Source organism: Schistocerca americana, chromosome 1 (genome assembly GCF_021461395.2).
Source record: "Schistocerca americana isolate TAMUIC-IGC-003095 chromosome 1, iqSchAmer2.1, whole genome shotgun sequence".
Lineage (NCBI taxonomy): Eukaryota > Metazoa > Arthropoda > Insecta > Orthoptera > Acrididae > Schistocerca > Schistocerca americana.
Window position 1 is genome coordinate 380,556,489 of NC_060119.1, and position 9,982 is coordinate 380,566,470.

Here is a 9,982-nt window from a genome sequence, read left to right on the forward strand (position 1 = left end):
TTCCACTTCTACAGCTGATACATATTCCATAGCTTAGAAGTCCCATCCATACAGACTAGCCACCTCTGTGGACATCACCTCTGTAGTGATAAGCGGTCACTCTCCAGATATGCCAGAGATCTCACAGAGACCTTCACAGACCATAAGTATGCTCCCAGCTCAGATCTCTCATGCCTTGTCTCTCTAGTCACTTGCCACCCACATCTCCATTGTCCAACAACAAAGGTGCACTCCTCTCATGTTTCATTACCACCCAACACTGGAGAAACTGAATCACATTTTCTGCCAGGGCTTCAACTACCTCTCATCATGCGCTGAAATGAGGAATATCCTTGCCCCTAGCCTCCCCAATCCTCTTACAGTGCTATGTTGCCATCCACCGAACCTATGTAATATTGTTGTTTGTCCTTACTTTAACCCTTCTCCCAGGCCCTTCACTCAGGGTTCATATCCTTGCAATAGATGTAGCTTTAGAACATGTCCCATGCATCCCCACACTACCAATTACTTCAGTCCTGTCACAGGCATCTCTTGTCTTCAGAGGCAGAGCTACTTGTGTTAACAGCGTGTGATGTACAAACTAAGCTACAATCAGTGTGCTGCTTTCTGTGTGGGTATGGCAACGTGACAAGCTGTCTGTCCGCATGGATGGCCATCACCAAACTGTAGCCAAAAGACAGCTGGACCACCCAGCTGGTGAATATGCTGCCCAACACAACGTGCTTCACTTCAGTGACAGCTTCACGGCCTGTACCATCTGGGTCCTTCCTACCAACACCAGCCTTTCTAAATAGTGCATATAGGAACTATCCCTACAAAATATCTGTCCTGGCCACAACCTTTGCTGGTCACTGTCCTTCATCCAATTCATTGCCCCCACTCCAGCACTATGCTTGTCTTCTATTACATCAATTTACCTACAGTCTTTTCCCCTTCTTTACATCTCTCCTGTTCACTAACCCCTTTCTCCTCACCCAGCACAGTCTCCCTCCTAATTCTGCATGCTGTCCTCAGTACATTCCTACTCATTCCAACAGCTTGCTTCCCCCACCCCAACCTGCTATTCCTCCTCCTCACCACCCCATACAGCCTCCTTATCCCTACCAACCAACCCATGTTACTGTTCTGATCAGATGCAGAGGCAGCGTGCAGTTGGGCACAAGTGCCCATAGACAGTAGCCGTGTGTGTTAAGAGCCATGCTTGTGTGAAAGTGTGTTTTCTGCTTCTGAAGAAGGACTTTTTCTGTACAAAATGTAAAAGTTTAGTGGTCTTTTCATTGTGTGTGTCTGTGAGTGAACGCCTCCACTGTGTGGTGAGTAGCAGTCTATCCTTTTCATATTGTTGATATATTGTGTTTTTTATTCTTGTTCGTGTCCATGTAAGATATTCCTGGATTTTGGAGTCCCTTTGCCTTTTCACATTCATGTCTACAGCAGTTTCACAAGAATTTTCTGCCTGTGCTTCTTCAATGTCTGTGAATGGAAGCATCGTCAATCGAAGTGTCAGTATCCACAGATATGGAATATGCGGCTGGTGCCCTGAAAACTTCATCAGGACAACATCCAGATTTTAGGAAAGGTAGTTTACTGTCATTGGAGTCAGTGTCAATATGTGTTGGACTTAAAATCACTATTAAGTCTAGATTGAGGTCTGGGATGATATGAAATTCAGTGCTCACAAGGGAAAGATTCCTGATGTTTCTGACATATTTCTCCATGGTGAGATAGCCCCCCCCCTCCTCCCCCCTCCCCCCCTTCAAGGCCATGGGCACAGAGAGGGTGCAAAAACTAATCAGAAAGGATTAAGAAAGAATGCTTTAAGAATTAGGCAGGAGATCATCCTTTCTTTCTCATGCTGACCATTAAATCTCCTCTGACCTGGGGTCTGGGTCACTTTTCCATAACACTTCCCATTTCCTAAACCTCGTGAGCTTTTTCCCTTCACCTTCTTCCCTTTCCTTTGACGCTCCAAAAAGCTCGCACATTTCCATATTCTTCCTGTGTGTATTATCCTACTGTCACTTGGTGAGTAGGTATTTTATCTATCCAGTTATATTATGAAATAAAACATAACATCAAAATCAATCAATTATTGACAAAATTATTTAATTGTATATACAAAAAATGTACTCACCAAGCAGCAGCAGAACACACAAATAAAGGACAGCTTTAATTGGCAATCTCTCGGAGCCAGTGGAAGGAAGAGGGGTGAAGGAAAAGCACTGGAGACGTCTAGGAAAATGGGTAGATTTCAGGAAAGTCACCAAGAGCCACAGGTCAGTTCTTACCATATGGCGAGTCTCCCCTGCTTTCACCCCTCTTCCTTCTCCTTCAATTCTTCTGCCTGAAGGAGGAGCCACCAGCTCCAAAAGCTTGCCAATTACAACTGTCTTTTATGTGTGTGTTCTGCCACGGCTTGGTGAGTAGATTTTTTATCTATATTTATGTTATATAGTCGCATGAGCAATTCAAAAGAGGTACTCCCCCCAGCAGGTAACATTAAATATTAATTTTATCTCGAAATGTTCAAAGAATGACTTCAATTACATTTTCAGTGTCAAAAAACTATACCAACAGCCGTATAATTTAAGATATTTTATTTCATTCTGAAAGCAACCAATTTCAGCATTTCATTTTGCACTCTTCAGGCCCCATATGCTTTTATCCAAATAAATGAACTTGTTGTATAGCACCATAAACCACTGGATATTGTGAATTCTAATGTAAAAACACAAAGCAGTCAAGACGTTATATAATGATTCATACGAAGGCATGACAACAACTTACATTTGGTCATCTGCAAGAAAACAGACAACCTCAAGGAATTTGGGTCCTACATCCCTGAAGAACACATATGCTTTTATAGAGCAATGTATAAACTGGCCTTTAGTAGATAGTGAACAAGAAACACGCGGACAATCAATACTTCACTAACCTTGCCATTTAACTGGCTGTGTTTACTAACTACGAGTTGGTGCCAAGAAGCTTTTCAGTAACCTTACAATAATAGTTTTTGTGTGGAAAAAATAAATTTAAAAATCTACTGATGAGTAACACACAATTATTTTTGTGAAAAGCAATTTATTTCAAAAACAACATATGTCCAGCAACTTAAAGTATAAAAATTATTAAATGAGCTGAACATAACATTGAAAATTGTATCATAACCAGTAGCTGTATCATACAAAGTGAAATTGAACTTAGAAAGAAAAAAAAGGGGTAATCTCACAGATAAACATATTTTTCCATTTTGCTCAAAATCAAAAGGTATGGACTCAAACAGAGTGACTTTGGGACAGTTTTTACGTTTCTTTGACTTTTTTCTTGGGAACTGTACAATGTATGAAAAGAATGTGCATATTAAAACATAGGTCTGTTTCAATCAACTATGTTTTTGTATCTCACGTTCTTTTAAAATCTGTAGGTCTGTTTCAATAAACTACATTTTTGTATCTCATATTCTTTTAAAATCTGCCCTTTTGTGTTTATTCTTTTTTTGTGTCCCAAGTCATGACATGATTTGGGACACCTGTTTATTTTATCCAGAATATTATATTCACCCTATCAACTGGGTGACTTGAGATAGTGCATTATATTATATTAAAGTTAAAATAAATGTTGAGAAGTTAAAAAAGAAACAAAAGAAGTATTTTTATGCTATTTATTAGGTACTGTAGCCTTAAAATATTTTCCATGTATAAAAGTAAAAATAAAAAAGTTTCGTACCTCTTTTTTTTTACAGTTCAGGTATCAGATTTTGTTTGTATTAATTCGCTTCACTCTGCACTTCACTGGAACCAGTAACTACCACTGTGAACAAAGATAGAAATGAATTTGCACAAAACTTGGGCCACAGGGACTTCTTGAATGCTTCCTTCATTTGGAAAGGCATGATGTTTGATGGCTTTTGAGACTTTCTCACAAGTGTAATTTTCACTTTGGAATCTCATATGGTCAATATTTTCCCTATGAATGTTTGCAGAAGTACAGTTAAACCTTACAGCAATGAACTTTTCTTCGTGTAATTCATCCACTGAATGGATAGATCTTGAATTGTTATTCTGGTTTTTGTAGTAACTCTGTGCCCAATGTAATTCCCATCAGCTGAAAGATGATAACCTTTGTCAGAGTAATTGCTGTGATATTTTTCACTTTCTGAACTCATTCCTTGGTCAGTTCTAGCATGAACTCTTTTCGTGTTCATACGCCATTGATCAGACAAAATCTGATTGTATCTTTTTAGGAGTGATAGAATCCAGTTTCATCCTGGAATATTGTTATTATTTTTTCATTTATCTTCCATGTCTGTCTAAGTAGTTTCGCAATTGTTCTAACTTCTGTTGTGGCCAGGGAAAAACTCTACTCAGTTGCAGTTACCAAATCTGTCTTCCTCAATATGACAGAGAGAAGTTTGGCAATGATACCCATCTTTGAATAGAACTCTTGAGGATGCCATACCTACCAGTGGCTTTCCTTACAATCAAAATGTGCCTTAACATTAGCCTCAGCATTTGCAAGATTCTCCCTTATATAGGTAGTTGATAAGATCTACCACCAACTTTCTTAAAAACACTCTCTAGGCATCTGAAACAACAGAAAATGTTTTGCTTTAGATACTAGCAGTAAATTATTTTGAAAATACGGCAAAAAAACAAATATTTTGAAGTTCTGTGATATCATTTATTAACCTAACTAAGAAAACAGAATCTAGCTTTCCGAAGTGACTTGCAGAAGTAAACTTGCACAGCTTTTTGTTCTAGTGTAAATGTCTCAGCAAGTGCTTGCAAAAGTTATTTGCTAGTGGACACACACATCTATAACCGACAATGATTAATGTGTGTGGAAACACTATGAGAGACAACAAATACATTTTAATACACTTTTAAGAATATAGCACTATTCAATTAAGTCTCATGTAAGATTTCTGTGCAATAAACATGTCACAAGTCATCCCATGCTTACTGTGAATTTGAAAATCAAAATATTACTAATTTTTTTCTTAGATTAGTAATAATTAAATATGTAAGTGAGGTTATTAGTTAAAGGTTAACTATCTTTACACTCTTAAATCATAACAAGTAGCAGTCACTACTATTTTTTCCATGTTTTCTGGTCCTTACGCTAGCTTTGACATTGTTTATTTTATGTTTATCTGAGAGGTTTTGGCTGCGCTTAAACTCGCAGTGAAGCTCTCTTTGCTACTGCAAAAGCAAAGAGAGCTTCACTGCAAGTTTGAATGCAGCCAAAACATCTCAGACAAACAGAAGCTAAACAATGTCAAAGTTAGCGTAAGGAGGGCTATGCGTGAAGCGTTCAGTGAATTCGAAAGTAAAATTCTATGTACCGACTTGACAGAAAATCCTAGGAAGTTCTGGTCTTACGTTAAATCAGTAAGTGGGTTGAAACAGCATATCCAGACACTCTGGGATGAAGATGGCATTGAAACAGAGGATGACACGCGTAAAGCTGAAATACTAAACACCTCTTTCCAAAGCTGTTGCACAGAGGAAGACCGCACTGCAGTTCCTTCTCTAAATCACCGCACGAATGAAAAAATGGCTGACATCGAAATAAGTGTCCAACGAATAGAAAAGCAACTGGAATCACTCAACAGAGGAAAGTCCACTGGACCTGATGGGATACCAATTCGATTCTACACAGAGTACGCGTAGCCCCCTTCTAACAGCCGTGTATCGCAAGTCTCTAGAGGAATGGAAGGTTCCAATGATTGGAAAAGAGCACAGGTAGTTCCAGTTTTCAAGAAGGGTCGTCGAGCAGATACACAAAACTATAGGACTATGTTTCTGACATCGATCTGTTGTAGAATTTTAGAACATGTTTTTTGCTCGCTTATCATGTCATTTCTGGAAACCCAGAATCTACTCTGTAGGAATCAACATGGATTCCAGAAACAGCGATCGTGTGCGACCCAACTCGCTTTATTTGTTCATGAGACCCAGAAAATATTAGATATAGGTTCCCAGGTAGATGCCACTTTCCTTAACTTCCGGAAGGCGTTTGATACAGTTCCGCACTGTCACCTGATAAACAAATTAAGAGCTTACAGAATATCATACCAGCTGTGTGGCTGGATTAAAGAGTTTTTAGCAAACAGAACACAGCATGTTGTTCTCAATGGAGATATGTCGACAGACGTTAAAGTAACCTCTGGCATACCACAGGGGAGTGTTATGGGACCATTGCTTTTCACAATATATATATAAATGACCTAGTAGATAGTGTCGGAAGTTCCATGTGGCTTTTTGTGGATGATGCTGTAGTATACAGAGAAGTTGCAGCATTAGAAAATTGCAGCAAAATGTAGGAAGATCTGCAGTGGATAGGCACTTGGTGCAGGGAGTGGCAACTGACCCTTAACATAGACAAATGTAATGTATTGTGAATACATAGAAAGAAGTTGCGTATGGAACGATTTGAAGTGGAATGATCATATAAAATTAATCGTTGGTAAGGTGGGTGACAGGTTGAGATTCATTGGGCGAGTCCTTAGAAAATGTAGTCCATCAACAAAGGAGGTGGCTTACAAAACACTCGTTTGACCTATACTTGAGTATTGCTCATCAGTGTGGGATCCGTACCAGGTTGGGTTGACAGAGGAGATAGAGAAGATCCAAAGAAGAGTGGCGCGTTTCGTCACAGGGTTATTTGGTAAGTGTGATAATGTTACGGAGATGTTTAGCAAACTCAAGTGGCAGACTCTATAAGAGAGGCACTCTGCATCGAGGTTTAGCTTGTTGTCCAGGTTTCGAGAGGGTGCGTTTCTGGATGAGGTATCGAATATATTGCTCCCAAGGAGATCACGAATGTAAAATTAGAGAGATTCGAGCACACACGGAGGCTTTCCAGCAGACGTTCTTCCCGCGAACCATACACGACTGGAACAGGAAAGGGAGGTAATGACAGTGGCACATAAAGTGCCCTCCACCACACACCGTTGGGTGGCTTGTGGAGTATAAATGTAGATATAGATGTAGATTTTGAGATATTTTAAAACTGTACTTACGCTAATAATAAACTGTAACTTTTAATTTGCAGACATCAACAGACCATCTTGTGAACGTTGCTCAAGCTACAAAAAATAATTATGGCCACCCACAGTTGCCGACATAATACAAAACAAAACACTACCAAAACGCCCCGAGTTACCCTGTTTGATGGTAATATTGTTTTTGCAGTCAGTGATTCACATACAATAGCGGTTCTATGAATATGATTTTCTGATCTTTTAAGACAATTATTTGAAGTATATGGACAATCAGAAGACAACAATGAAGAAAGAGGCACTCTCAGCCATATTTTGTCACTGTTCAGGGGACAGAAATCAAGTGGCAGATACCCTTTACAAAACAAATGAAAAGTACAGTGCTTATCAAGGTATTTTAATATATTACTTCAATATAGGTCAGAGTACCACATTAAGAGAAATATAAACACATGGAAATTATTGAGAGCCTAAAGAAGCACCAGAAACAGTACAAATAGTTGTTGGGACAAGTAAAACCCAAGTCAATAAATGAGATTTCAAAATGAAAGCAACATGGGGTATCCAGTAATTAGCACTGAGAGGGGCAACAGGAAAATTCACACACACAGAACAAATGACACAATGTGGAGATGGGTAATAAAATCTGAGATAAAAAAGTTTTGCCAACAACTTATGCTATTGATACCACTGAAAAGTTAAAATATGGACGTAATAGCTAAAGAAGTCAATATACCATAGAGGTAGATAAACTAAGCTACTCCGTGTGCTTGAATCCAGTAACTAAATGGGGAGTGACAAAAGTTATAAAAGAGCTAAAAATAACAAAGTCTGTTGCTATGATGAAATGTCAGATTACCTAATCAGGCAGATGGTGATAGAATTTAATCACACCATTACTGGATAAGGCACTGCCTCTCTCTCTCTCTCTCTCTCTCTCTCTCTCTCTCTCTCTCTCTCTCTCTGTGTGTGTGTGTGTGTGTGTGTGTGTGTGTGTGTGTAAACTTTTCAGAAACATTAAAACTGCTCATTGTCAACAAATCCTGATCCTGAAAATCATAATTTAATAACTTCAGCAAAGCAAGCGTACCATAATTGAAATCAACAGATGCAGCAGTTTTGACAGAATTTATTCTGCAGTCCTTGGATAAAAGAAAGAAAGCATTTTGGAGTATCATTGACTTATCTAAAGCATATGACACAGTTAGCCACACAATACTACTGAAGTTAAACAATGGAAACTAATAATCCTACTGAAGTGAATAGATAATTCTAGTGTTTCTGGGCATGCAGCAGTCTGGAAAACACAATATCTTAGCAACAGGAGACAATACGTAATGACTGAAATGTTATCAATTTAGATCCATAATCCAATACAGTGAAACATTTGCATGGATGTAGGACATGTCAGATTATTACAAATTATACAAAAGGAACACACAAAAAACCCTCTCGCTAGAGGCTATATAGGTATAAGGCAAAATACATATTAATAGGTATAGACAAAATTACACTTAAAAAAGTTAAAATAAAGGTAGATAATAGCTACACAAAAGACATAGTAATGTTAACAGTTATTTCAACTATCATAATGCGTAGTAGTACATCAGATTTAATTAAAAGAAAAATCAATTACAGTTAACACAATTGAAATATTCTTCAACTGAATAAAAGGAATTATCTATCAAATAGTGTCTGAACTGTTGTTTAAATTTGGGAAGCTCATGGACAAGTGATTTCAGTGATGGTGGAAGATCACTGAACACCTTGTAGCTCATGCAGTGGGCTTCTTCTTCTTCAATACTAAGTTTTTTAAATTCATAATGGGGGTCCATCTTCCTCCTGGTATTGTGGGTATGGTTTTGTATAGTTGCTCATTTGCACCAATGATATATAACAGCGAGTGTATATATTGACATGATGTTGTCAGTATCCCTAATGTTCTAAAAACGTTTATACAAGAATGTCTAGGATGGACTCCACTCAGATCCTAATAACTTTCTTTTGGGCAATGAATATTTTTTTTGGAAAGTGGCTGGGATGTAACTAAAATAAGCAGTTTTTGTGGTGTCTCAGTCATAGACAATGTAAGTAATATGAATAGTGAATGTTGCTGAACTGAGTTTTTCGAGAAGTTGTAAAATATGCTCAAACCATTTTAGATTGATGTCAGTGTGTACACCCAGGAATTTGGATGATTCAACTTGTAGTAACTCATTACCGTTACATTTAATACTTAACTGATCATCCACTTTTTAATTACTTGGAAATGAACAAACTGTGTCTTGTTAATATAACCCATTATTTTCAAACCAATTAAGTACTTCATTAAAGACAATACTGGTTGATTCCTCAAGATTGTGGTTGGGAGTTTTGTTGATGAGGATAGAGGTGTTATCAGTGAAAAGAGTAAAATGAGTTTTAAAGCTAGTACATAAGGGGAACTCATTGACGAAGATGAGGAAGAGATGCGGGCCAATACAGAGCCCTGAAGAACACCACAGTCGTAGAGCTCCAGCTAGATGACACAGAGTGCAACTCAGAGTCATTCAACACGACCATCTACTTTCGTCCAGTTGGGTAGGATTTAATCCATGAGCCAGCTGGTCGACTTATATCGTAATATTCAGTCTTTGCTAAGAGGATTTCATAGTTTACGGTATTAAAGGTGTCAGAAAGGTCATAGAAGATGCCAACAGGAAATATTTATTACTAAAAGACTAAGATTTGATTGGTGAAGGAGAAAATAACTTGTTCTGTTGATACACCCTGTTGGAATCCAAACTGGCTACTGTATTCTTATAATCAGTAAGTCTTTTGTGAACCAATTTCTCAAGAATTTTGGATAAGGTTGTTAAAAGGCAGATAGGCTGATGGTTGGTAATGTCAGTTTTATCACCCTTTTTAAAGAGACATTTGACAGTAGCATACTTCAGTCTCTCAGGAACAATCCTGTGCTGGACAGTTTCATTGAATATG